This window comes from Panulirus ornatus, chromosome 21, assembly GCF_036320965.1.
Source record: "Panulirus ornatus isolate Po-2019 chromosome 21, ASM3632096v1, whole genome shotgun sequence".
Taxonomy (NCBI): domain Eukaryota; kingdom Metazoa; phylum Arthropoda; class Malacostraca; order Decapoda; family Palinuridae; genus Panulirus; species Panulirus ornatus.
In genome coordinates this window covers 24015760-24029558 of record NC_092244.1, presented here as the reverse complement: position 1 = coordinate 24029558, position 13799 = coordinate 24015760, and the positions used below count along the sequence as shown (strand labels likewise).

General features: G+C 42.2%; 1 protein-coding gene across 1 annotated transcript in view; it reads left to right on the top strand.

The window, feature by feature from the left end:
• The first annotated feature begins 813 nt into the window (after positions 1-813).
• Positions 814-13799, top strand: part of LOC139756407 (uncharacterized) — an 83986-nt gene continuing 71000 nt past the window's right edge. Inside the window, exon 1 of the mRNA XM_071675833.1 lies at positions 814-904. The gene's annotated coding sequence lies outside the window, so the exon portion shown is untranslated. The remainder of the gene's footprint in view (positions 905-13799) is intronic.

Sequence of the window (13799 nt, the reverse complement as noted above, 5' to 3'; positions counted from 1 at the left end):
TGTTGTATGGTTGCGAGGCGTGGGCTATGGATAGAGTTGTGCGCAGGAGGATGGATGTGCTGGAAATGAGATGTTTGAGGACAATGTGTGGTGTGAGGTGGTTTGATCGAGTGAGTAACGTAAGGGTAAGAGAGATGTGTGGAAATAAAAAAAGCGTGGTTGAGAGAGCAGAAGAGGGTGTTTTGAAGTGGTTTGGGCACATGGAGAGAATGAGTGAGGAAAGATTGACCAAGAGGATATATGTGTCGGAGGTGGAGGGAACCAGGAGAAGAGGGAGACCAAATTGGAGGTGGAAAGATGGAGTGAAAAAGATTTTGTGTGATCGGGGCCTGAACATGCAGGAGGGTGAAAGGAGGGCAAGGAATAGAGTGAATTGGAGCGATGTGGTATACCGGGGTTGACGTGCTGTCAGTGGATTGAATCAAGGCATGTGAAGCGTCTGGGGTAAACCATGGAAAGCTGTGTAGGTATGTATATTTGCGTGTGTGGACGTATGTATATACATGTGTATGGGGGGGGGTTGGGCCATTTCTTTCGTCTGTTTCCTTGCGCTACCTCGCAAACGCGGGAGACAGCGACAAAGTATAATAGATAAAATAATATATATACATACATATATATATATATATATATATATATATATATATATATATATATATATATATATATATATATATATATATATATATGTATATATATATAAACCAAACAGATATCTATGTATCAGAAATATGCCATAATTTTGTTCATTTCGCATCGGGACTCTTCCTGGGTCGTCCCTAGGGCTGGGAAGACGTTGGCCAGTACGGACGGCGACACCGAGGGTTGCGGTCAGATTCAAGGGAGTGTCCAGCCTGAGCCCCTACAGTCGACACCACCAACAGTTTACTAGTACAGTGAGAAGGTAAGGATGTGCATATATGACAGTAGGGAAAAGTTTGTTAACCTTCTAGAGTTAAACGTTATGATCAAGAAGTGAATCTATAACTACGCCAACAGGTGACGCGAATACTCAGTATGGTGTTTGATTGTTCTGACCGACTTCATATTTCATGTGATAAATATATATATATATATATATATATATATATATATATATATATATATATATATATATATATATATATATATATATATATATATTATCCCTGGGGATAGGGGAGAAAGAATACTTCCCACGTATTCCCTGCGTGTCGTAGAAGGCGACTAAAAGGGAAGGGAGCGGGGGGCTGGAAATCCTCCCCTCTCTTTTTTTTTTTTTATTTTTCCAAAGGAAGGAACAGAGAAGGGGGCTGGATGAGGATGTTTCATCAGAGGCCCAGTCCTCTGTTCTTAACGCTACCTCGCTGACGCGGGAAATGGCGAATAGTATGAAAGAAAGAAAAATATATATATATATATATATATATATATATATATATATATATATATATATATATATATATATATATATATATATATATATAAACCTCCAACAGTCAGGCTGGAACCCGGGAACTCTGCGTAGTAAGCGGGATCACAACTGATAGGCTATGATCACCTCTGAGAGGAAATGACTATTCGAGTACTATGTAATCGAATACCCTTCGTCTCGCGTTGGTGAGCAACGGGGTCTCCACTGGTCATCTCAAATAGGCTCACACAACCAGCAGATGGCATTTTACAGAACCTAACTGTGCAACACGGAGGTACATATATACGAACATAGTGCCTTTGAACTTGCATTTAAGATACTAACCTCCAACAGCCAGGATCGAACCCGGGACCCTGCGTAGCAGACGGGTACATTACAGCTAGGCTATGATCATCCCCTAAAATATATATATATATATATATATATATATATATATATATATATATATATATGTGTGTGTGTGTCTGATCATTATCTTGTGGAGGCTAAGGTGAAGATTTATATGGGTTTTCAGAAAAGAAGAGTGAATGTTGGGGTGAAGAGGGTGGTGAGAGTAAGTGAGCTTGAGAAGGAGACCTGTGTGAGGAAGTACCAGGAGAGACTGAGTACAGAATGGAAAAAGATGAGAACAATGGAAGTAAGGGGAGTGGGGGAGGAATGGGATGTATTTAGGGAATCAGTGATGGATTGCGCAAAAGATGCTTGTGGCATGAGAAGAGTGGGAGGTGGGTTGATTAGAAAGGGTAGTGAGTGGTGGGATGAAGAAGTAAGAGTATTAGTGAAAGAGAAGAGAGAGGCATTTGGACGATTTTTGCAGGGAAAAAATGAAATTGAGTGGGAGATGTATAAAAGAAAGAGACAGGAGGTCAAGAGAAAGGTGCAAGAGGTGAAAAAAAGGGCAAATGAGAGTTGGGGTGAGAGAGTATCATCAAATTTTAGGGAGAATAAAAAGATGTTCTGGAAGGAGGTAAATAAAGTGCGTAAGACAAGGGAGCAAATGGGAACTTCAGTGAAGGGCGCAAATGGGGAGGTGATAACAAGTAGTGGTGATGTGAGAAGGAGATGGAGTGAGTATTTTGAAGGTTTGTTGAATGTGTTTGATGATAGAGTGGCAGATATAGGGTGTTTTGGTCGAGGTGGTGTGCAAAGTGAGAGGGTTAGGGAAAATGATTTGGTAAACACAGAAGAGGTAGTGAAAGCTTTGCGGAAGATGAAAGCCGGCAAGGCAGCAGGTTTGGATGGTATTGCAGTGGAATTTATTAAAAAAAGGGGTGACTGTATTGTTGACTGGTTGGTAAGGTTATTTAATGTATGTATGACTCATTGTGAGGTGCCTGAGGATTGGCGGAATGCGTGCATAGTGCCATTGTACAAAGGCAAAGGGGATAAGAGTGAGTGCTCAAATTACAGAGGTATAAGTTTGTTGAGTATTCCTGGTAAATTATATGGGAGGGTATTGATTGAGAGGGTGAAGGCATGTACAGAGCATCAGATTGGGGAAGAGCAGTGTGGTTTCAGAAGTGGTAGAGGATGTGTGGATCAGGTGTTTGCTTTGAAGAATGTATGTGAGAAATACTTAGAAAAGCAAATGGATTTGTATGTAGCATTTATGGATCTGGAGAAGGCATATGATAGAGTTGATAGAGATGCTCTGTGGAAGGTATTAAGAATATATGGTGTGGGAGGCAAGTTGTTAGAAGCAGTGAAAAGTTTTTATCGAGGATGTAAGGCATGTGTACGTGTAGGAAGAGAGGAAAGTGATTGGTTCTCAGTGAATGTAGGTTTGCGGCAGGGGTGTGTGATGTCTCCATGGTTGTTTAATTTGTTTATGGATGGGGTTGTTAGGGAGGTAAATGCAAGACTTCTGGAAAGAGGGGCAAGTATGAAGTCTGTTGGGGATGAGAGAGCTTGGGAAGTGAGTCAGTTGTTGTTCGCTGATGATAGAGCGCTGGTGGCTGATTCATGTGAGAAACTGCAGAAGCTGGTGACTGAGTTTAGAAAAGTGAGTGGAAGAAGAAAGTTAAGAGTAAATGTGAATAAGAGCAAGGTTATTAGGTACAGTAGGGTTGAGGGTCAAGTCAATTGGGAGGTGAGTTTGAATGGAGAAAAACTGGAGGAAGTGAAGTGTTTTAGATATCTGGGAGTGGATCTGGCAGCGGATGGAACCATGGAAGCGGAAGTGGATCATAGGGTGGGGGAGGGGGCGAAAATCCTGGGGGCCTTGAAGAATGTGTGGAAGTCGAGAACATTATCTCCGAAAGCAAAAATGGGTATGTTTGAAGGAATAGTGGTTCCAACAATGTTGTATGGTTGCGAGGCGTGGGCTATGGATAGAGTTGTACGCAGGAGGATGGATGTGCTGGAAATGAGATGTTTGAGGACAATGTGTGGTGTGAGGTGGTTTGATCGAGTGAGTAACGTAAGGGTAAGAGAGATGTGTGGAAATAAAAAGAGCGTGGTTGAGAGAGCAGAAGAGGGTGTTTTGAAGTGGTTTGGGCACATGGAGAGGATGAGTGAGGAAAGATTGACCAAGAGGATATATGTGTCGGAGGTGGAGGGAACAAGGAGAAGAGGGAGACCAAATTGGAGGTGGAAAGATGGAGTGAAAAAGATTTTGTGTGATCGGGGCCTGAACATGCAGGAGGGTGAAAGGAGGGCAAGGAATAGAGTGAATTGGAGCGATGTGGTATACCGGGGTTGACGTGCTGTCAGTGGATTGAAGCAAGGCATGTGAAGCGTCTGGGGTAAACCATGGAAAGCTGTGTAGGTATGTATATTTGCGTGTGTGGACGTATGTATATACATGTGTATGGGGGGGGGATTGGGCCATTTCTTTCGTCTGTTTCCTTGCGCTACCTCGCAAACGCGGGAGACAGCGACAAAGTATAATAAAAAAAAAATAAATATATATATATATTGCAGTGGACTTTATTAAAAAAAAGGGGGTGACTGTATTATTGACTGGTTGGTAAGGTTATTTAATGTATGTATGATTCATGGAGAGGTGCCTGAGGATTGGCGGAATGCGTGCATAGTGCCATTGTACAAAGGCAAAGGGGATAGGAGTGAGTGCTCAAATTACAGAGGTATAAGTCTGTTGAGTATTCCTGGTAAATTATATGGGAGGGTATTGATTGAGAGGGTGAAGGCATGTACAGAGCATCAGACTAGGGAAGAGCAGTGTGGTTTCAGAAGTGGTAGAGGATGTGTGGATCAGGTGTTTACTTTGAAGAATGTATGTGAGAAATACTTAGAAAAGCAAATGGATTTGTATGTAGCATTTATGGATCTGGAGAAGGCATATGATAGAGTTGATAGAGATGCTCTGTGGAAGGTATTAAGAATATATGGTGTGGGAGGCAAGTTGTTAGAAGCAGTGAAAAGTTTTTATCGGAGATGTAAGGCATGTGTACGTGTGGGAAGAGAGGAGAGTGATTGGTTCTCAGTGAATGTAGGTTTGCGGCAGGGGTGTGTGATGTCTCCATGGTTGTTTAATTTGTTTATGGATGGGGTTGTTAGGGAGGTGAATGCAAGAGTTTTGGAAAGAGGGGCAAGTATGAAGTCTGTTGGGGATGAGAGAGCTTGGGAAGTGAGTCAGTTGTTGTTCGCTGATGATACAGCGCTGGTGTCTGATTCATATGAGAAACTGCAGAAGCTGGTGACTGAGTTTGGTAAAGTGTGTGAAAGAAGAAAGTTAAGAGTAAATGTGAATAAGAGCAAGGTTATTAGGTACAGTAGGGTTGAGGGTCAAGTCAATTGGAAGGTAAGTTTGAATGGAGAAAAACTGGAGGAAGTAAAAGTGTTTTAGGTATCTGGGAGTGGATCTGGCAGCGGATGGAACCATGGAAGCGGAAGTGGATCATAGGGTGGGGGAGGGGGCGAAAATTCTGGGAGCCTTGAAGAATGTGTGGAAGTCGAGAACATTTCCTCCGAAAGCAAAAATGGGTATGTTTGAAGGAATAGTGGTTCCAACAATGTTGTATGGTTGCGAGGCGTGGGCTATGGATAGAGTTGTGCGCAGGAGGATGGATGTGCTGGATATGAGATGTTTGAGGACAATGTGTGGTGTGAGGTGGTTTGATCGAGTAAGCAACGTAAGGGTAAGAGAGATGTGTGGTAATAAAAAGAGCGTGGTTGAGAGAGCAGAAGAGGGTGTTTTGAAATGGTTTGGGCACATGGAGAGAATGAGTGAGGAAAGATTGACCAAGAGGATATATGTGTCGGAGGTGGAGGGAACGAGGAGAAGTGGGAGACCAAATTGGAGGTGGAAAGATGGAGTGAAAAAGATTTTGTGTGATCGGGGCCTGAACATGCAGGAGGGTGAAAGGAGGGCAAGGAATAGAGTGAATTGGATCGATGTGGTATACCGGGGTTGACGTGCTGTCAGTGGATTGAATCAGGGCATGTGAAGCGTCTGGGGTGGGCCATGGAAAGCTGTGTAGGTATGTATATTTGCGTGTGTGGACGTATGTATATACATGTGTATGGGGGTGGGTTGGGCCATTTCTTTCGTCTGTTTCCTTGCGCTACCTCGCAAACGCGGGAGACAGCGACAAAGCAAAAAAAAAAAAAAGATATACAATATGTATGTATGAATCATGAAGTGCCTGAGGATTGGCGGAATGCCTGCATAGTGCCACTGTACAAAGGCAAAGGGGATAAAGGTGAGTGCACAAATTACAGAGGTATGAGTTTGCTGAGTATTCCTGGGAAATTAAATGGGAGGGTATTGACTGAGAGGGTAAAGGCATGTACAGAGCATCAGACTGGGAAAAAACAGTGTGGTTTCAGAAGCGGGAGAGGATGTGTGGATCAGGTGTTTGCTTTGAGAAATGTATGAGAAATACGTAGAGAAATAGGTGGATTTGTACGTAGAATTTATGGATCTGGAGAAGGCATATGATAGGGTGAATATAGATGCTTTGTGGAAGGTTTTAAGAGTATATGGTGTGGGAGGTAAGCTGCTAGAAGCAGTAGAAAGAGAGGAAAATGTTGGTTCCCATTGAATGTCGGTTTGCGGCAGGGGTGCGTGATGTCTTCATGGTTGTATAATTTGTTTATGGATGGGGTAGTTAGGTGAATTCAAGAGTTTTGGAGCGAGGGGCAAGTATGCAGTCTATTCTGGATGAGAGAGCATGGGAAGTGAGTTAGTTGTTGTTCGCTGATGATACATCGCTGGTGGCTGAGTCGGATGAGAAACTGCAGAAGTTGGTGACTGAGTTTGGTAAAGTCTGTGAAAAAAGAAGTTGAGAGTAAATGTGAATAAGAGCAATGTCATTACTTCAGTAGGGTTGAAGGACAAGTTAATTGGGAGGTAAGTTTGAATGGAGAAAACCTGGAGGAAATGAAGTGTTTTAGATATCTGGGAGTGGACTTAGCAGCGGATGGAATCATGGAAGTGGAAGTGAGTCACAGGATAGGGGAGGGAGTGAAGGTTCTGGACCGTTGAAGAGTATGTGGAAGGCGAAAACGTTACCTAGAGCAAAAACGGTATGTTTGAAGGAAGAGTGGTTTCAACAATGTTTTATGGTTGCGAGGCATAGGCTATAGATGGGGTTGTGCGGAGTAGGGTGGATGTGTTGAAAATGAAATGTTTGAGGACAATATGTGGTGTAAGGTGGTTTGATCAAATAAGTAATAAAAGGGTAAATGAGATATGTGGTAATAAAAAGAGTGTGATTGAGAGAGCAGAAGAGGGTGTGTTGAAATGGTTTGGACACATGGAGAGAATGAGTGAGGGAAGAAGAAGCGGGAGACCAAATTGGAGGTGGAGGGATGGAGTCAAAAAGATTTTGGACGATTGGGGCCTGAACATACGGTAGGGTGAAAGGCATGAAAGGAATAGAGTGAATTGGAACGATGTGGTATACCGGGGTCGACGGGCTGCCAATGGATTGAACCAGGGAATGTGAAGCGTCTTGGGTAAACCATGGAAAGGTCTGTGGGGCCTGGATGTGAAAAGGGAGCTGTGGTTTCGGTGCATTACACATGACAGCTAGAGACTGAGTGTGAACGAACGTGGCCTTTGTTCTGTTCCTGGCTGGAGGGGGTGATGTTATTTCGTGTGTGGCGGAGTGGCGACGGAATGAAGTCAGCAAGTATTGATATGTACATGTGTATATATGCATATGTTTGTGTATGTATATGTATGTATACGGTAAAATTTATATGTATGTATATGTGCGTGCGTGGGCGTTTATGCATATACATGTGTATGTGGGTGGGTTAGGCCATTCCTCGGCTGTTTCCTTGCGCTACCTTGCTAACGCGGGAGACGGCGTTTAAGTATAATATATATATATATATATATATATATATATATATATATATATATATATATATATATATATATATATATATATATTTTTTTTTTTTTTTTTTCTTTTTTTTTTTTTGCTTTGTCGCTGTCTCCCGCGTTTGCGAGGTAGCGCAAGGAAACAGACGAAAGAAATGGCCCAACCCACCCCCATACACATGTATATACATACGTCCACACACGCAAATATACATACCTACACAGCTTTCCATGGCCCACCCCAGACGCTTCACATGCCCTGATTCAATCCACTGACAGCACGTCAACCCCGGTATACCACATCGATCCAACTCACTCTATTCCTTGCCCTCCTTTCACCCTCCTGCATGTTCAGGCCCCGATCACACAAAATCTTTTTCACTCCATCTTTCCACCTCCAATTTGGTCTCCCACTTCTCCTCGTTCCCTCCACCTCCGACACATATATCCTCTTGGTCAATCTTTCTTCACTCATTCTCTCCATGTGCCCAAACCATTTCAAAACACCCTCTTCTGCTCTCGCAACCAAGCTATTTTTATTACCACACATCTCTCTTACCCTTACGTTACTTACTCGATCAAACCTCCTCACACCACACATTGTCCTCAAACATCTCATTTCCAGCACATCCATCCTCCTGCGCACAACTCTATCCATAGCCCACGCCTCGCAACCATACAACATTGTTGGAACCACTATTCCTTCAAACATACACATTTTTGCTTTCCGAGATAATGTTCTTGACTTCCACACATTCTTCAAGGCTCCCAGAATTTTCGCCCCCTCCCCCACCCTATGATCCACTTCCGCTTCCATGGTTCCATCCGCTGCCAGATCCACTCCCAGATATCTAAAACACTTTACTTCCTCCAGTTTTTCTCCATTCAAACTTACCTCCCAATTGACTTGACCTTCAACCCTACTGCACCTAATAACCTTGCTCTTATTCACATTTACTCTTAACTTTCTTCTTTCACACACTTTACCAAACTCAGTCACCAGCTTCTGCAGTTTCTCACATGAATCAGCCACCAGCGCTCTATCATCAGCGAACAACAACTGACTCACTTCCCAAGCTCTCTCATCCCCAACAGACTTCATACTTGCCCCTCTTTCCAAAACTCTTGCATTCACCTCCCTAACAACCCCATCCATAAACAAATTAAACAACCATGGTGACATCACACACCCCTGCCGCAAACCTACATTCACTGAGAACCAATCACTTTCCTCTCTTCCTACACGTACACATGCCTTACATCCTCGATAAAAACTTTTCACTGCTTCTAACAACTTGCTTCCCACACCATATATTCTTAATACCTTCCACAGAGCATCTCTATCAACTCTATCATATGCCTTCTCCAGATCCATAAATGCTACATACAAATCCATTTGCTTTTCTAAGTATTTCTCACATACATTCTTCAAAGCAAACACCTGATCCACACATCCTCTACCACTTCTGAAACCACACTGCTCTTCCCCAATCTGATGCTCTGTACATGCCTTCACCCTCTCAATCAATACCCTCCCATATAATTTACCAGGAATACTCAACAAACTTATACCTCTGTAATTTGAGCACTCACTCTTATCCCCTTTGCCTTTGTACAATGGCACTATGCACGCATTCCGCCAATCCTCAGGCACCTCTCCATGAATCATACATACATTAAATAACCTTACCAACCAGTCAATAATACAGTCACCCCCTTTTTTAATAAATTCCACTGCAATACCATCCAAACCTGCTGCCTTGCCGGCTTTCATCTTCCGCAAAGCTTTTACTACCTCTTCTCTGTTTACCAAATCATTTTCCCTAGCCCTCTAACTTTGCACACCACCTCGACCAAAACACCCTATATCTGCCACTCTATCATCAAACACATTCAAGAAACCTTCAAAATACTCACTCCATCTCCTTCTCACATCACCACTACTTGTTATCACTTCCCCATTTGTGCCCTTCACTGAAGTTCCCATTTGCTCCCTTGTCTTACGCACCTTAGTTACCTATATATATACATATATATATATATGATAGAATGGGTATATCACGGGTAACAGCAAAAAATATCAAATGGGAATCTTTATAGTTTGTTATATGGAAGTGCGCGTTCCTCTCTCTCTCTCTCTCTCTCTCTCTCTCTCTCTCTCTCTCTCTCTCTCTCTCTCTCTCTCTCTCTCTCTCTCTCTCTCTCTCTCTTTATATATGTAAACCATTTCTCAATTTCTCTTAAAGAACCAGAACAAATCTGGTATTCATTAGTCTTTTATCATTTTCCTTTTTCTCAATGTAGACAGCAAAATTTAAGTTTACAGTGCTGTTCTCCATTTTCATCTTTAACATTTTGATACGCTCTGAGATACACATTATCCTTAGCCTGTGAGTAGAAAGGCTGTACGTTAGCTGAGGATAAGTATTGTAACTCGGAATGTCCTAGATCGTCGAGAATGATGACATGGGTAAACCACAAGCTACATCAAACACCAAATGATGGGACGGGTATATCACAAGCTACATGAAACATCAGATGATGGAATGGGTATACAAGCTACATCAAACACCAAATGATGGGACGGGTATATCACAAGCTACATGAAACATCAGATGATGGAATGGGTATACAAGCTACATCAAACACCAAATGATGGGACGGGTATATCACAAGCTACATGAAACATCAGATGATGGAATGGGTATACAAGCTACATCAAACAACACATGATGGGACGGGTATATCACAAGCTACATGAAACATCAGATGATGGAATGGGTATACAAGCTACATCAAACACCACATGATGGGACGGATATATCACAAGCTACATCAAACACCACATGATGGGAAGGATATATCACAAGCTACATCAAACACCACATGATGGGACGGATATATCACAAGCTACATCAAACACCATATGATGGGACGGATATATCACAAGCTGCATCAAACACCACATGATGGGACGGATATATCACAAGCTACATCAAACACCATATGATGGGACGGATATATCACAAGCTACATCAAACACCACATGATGGGACTGGTATATCACAAGCTACATCAAACATCACATGATGGGACGGATATACCAAAAGATACATTAAACACCACATGATGGGACGGATATATCACAAGCTACATGAAACACCACATGATGGGACGGATATATCACAAGCTACATCAAACATCACATGATGGAACGGGTATATCACAAGCTACATCAAACACCACATGATGGGACGGGTATATCTCAAGCTACATCAAACACCACATGATAGGATGGATACATCACAAGGTACATTAAACACCACATAATGGGACGGGTATATCACAAGCTACATGAAACACCTCATGATGAGACAGGTATATCACAAGCTACATGAAACATCAGATGATGGAATGGGTATAACACAAGCTACATCAATAACCAGATGATGGGATGGGTATATCACGTTACACCAAACATCATATGATGGGATGGGTACACCACAGACTACATCAAACATTAGATGACGGGATGGGTATACCACAAGCTACATGAAACACTAGATGATGGGATGGGTATACCACAAGCTACATGAAACACTAGATGATGGGATGGGTATACCACAAGCTACATCACACACTAGATGATGGGATGGGTATACCACAAGCTACATCAAACACCAGATGATGGGATGGGTATACCTTAAGATACATCAAACATCATATGATGGGATGGATATATCACAAGCTACATAAAATGAAACATCAGATGATGGGATGAATATACCAAAAACTACATCAAACACCAAGTTTGGGACGGGTATGCCACAAGCTACATCAAACACCAGATGATGGGATGGGTATACCACAAGCTACATCAAACATCAGATGATGGGACGGGTATACCATAAGGTACAACAAACACCACATGATAGGATGGGTATACCGCAAGCTACAAGAAACACCAGATGATGGGATGGATTTACCACATGCTTCATCAAAAACCAGATGATAGGATGGGTATACCACAAGCTACATCAAACATCAAATGATGGGACGGGTATACCACAAGCTACACCAAACACCAGATGATGGCATGGGTATACCACAAGATACATCAAACACCAGATGATGGGATGGGTATACCACATACTACATCAAACACCAAATGATGGGATGGATTTACCACATACTGCATCAAACACATAGATGATGGGACAGGTATACTACAAGCTACATCAAACACCAAATGATGTGATGGGTAAACAAGAAGCTACGTACATCAAACACCAGATGATGGGAAGGATATACCACAAGCTACATCAAACACAAGATGATGAGATGGATATATCGGATATATCACAAGCTACATTAAACACCAGATGATGGGATGGGTATACCACATACTACATCAAACACCAGATGATGGGATGGATTTACCACATACTGCATCAAACACATAGATGATGGGACAGGTATACTACAAGCTACATCAAACACCAAATGATGTGATGGGTAAACCACACGCTACATCAAACACCAGATGATGGGAAGGGTATACCACAAGCTACATCAAACACCAGATGATGGTATGAGTATACCATAAGCCACATCAAGCTTCAGATGATTTGATAGGTATACCATATACTACATCAAACACCAGATGATGGGATGGGTATACCACAAGCTACATCAAACACCAGATAATGGGATGGATTTACCACTTGCTACATCAAACACCAAATGATGGGATGAGTATACCACACGCTACATCAAACACCAGATGATAGGATGGGTATACCACAAGCTACATCAAACATCAGATGATGGGATGGGTATACCACAAGCTACATCAAACACCAGATGGTGTGATGGGTATACCACAGGCTACATCAAACACCAGATGATAGGATGGGTATACCACAAGTTACATCAAACACCAGATAATGGGAAGAGTATACCACATGCTCCATCAGATGATGGGATGGGTATACCACATACTATATCAAATACCAGATGATAGGATAGGTATACCACATACATCAAACACCGGATGATATGGATTTACCACATACTACATCAAACACGCAGATGATGGGTAGGGTATACTACAAGTGACATCAAACTGCAGATGATGGAATGGATTTACCACAAGCTACATCAAACACCAGATGATGGGACAGGTATACCACAAGCTACATCAAACACCAAAGGATGGTATGGGTATAACACGGGTAACAGCAAACAATATCATCAAATGGGAATCTTTACAGTATGTATGTCTCCATACATATAAATAACACATGTACTTAAGAGAAAGGTGGTGTCTGCTGATTCCATCATCAACTCAGCGGTGCCTGCCTCGAGGACCGTGAGTCACCAAACTCGGATGTTACCTGGCTCAGGGTCTGCCACATAAATTAATACACTTTACCTTTTTTCGCCTACTGCTACCTTAATTCTACTAAATCTGTATTCATCTTCGACTCTAAACTCCTATCATGAAGACTGTGGCATCCTCTCACTCACAAGCCGAGATCCTCTACTTAGGGGATTTCAAGGTTCACCATAGGAAACGGTTGAATTTCCCTCATAAGGATGGTGGGGGATTGAAGCCCTCACTTTCTCCATTTTCAGTGATCTAAAGTAAATTATCTCCAACCCCACCCATGTTCCTAATATTTTGGATCTGTATTTCACCTTTAATCCTTCTTGCTGTAAGAACACAATCGCGCACAAAATCAGTTCATCTGACCATATTCTGTTTTAATGGCAACTCCCACACCAGCAGCTCCTTCTTAATGTAAACTTTGGAAATAAAGCTGACTGAAATAACAAAAATTCCTTTCCTACTTTCCATGGGTAAATTACTGTCTCTCATGTGGTAATGATTCTGTCTCCGTCAAAGGCATAGCAGAGGTTATTGTTGCAGGAATGGAGGCATTAATCCCCTCTTCCTCCATGGCGATGGCTTCTTCCAATCCATGATTTAACCGCTACTGTTCTGATGCCATCCAGGAAAGTGATAAGGCATATCAGAAATAGAAAAACTCTCCTTCCCCCAAATTCCATTCAGCATTCATCACTGAC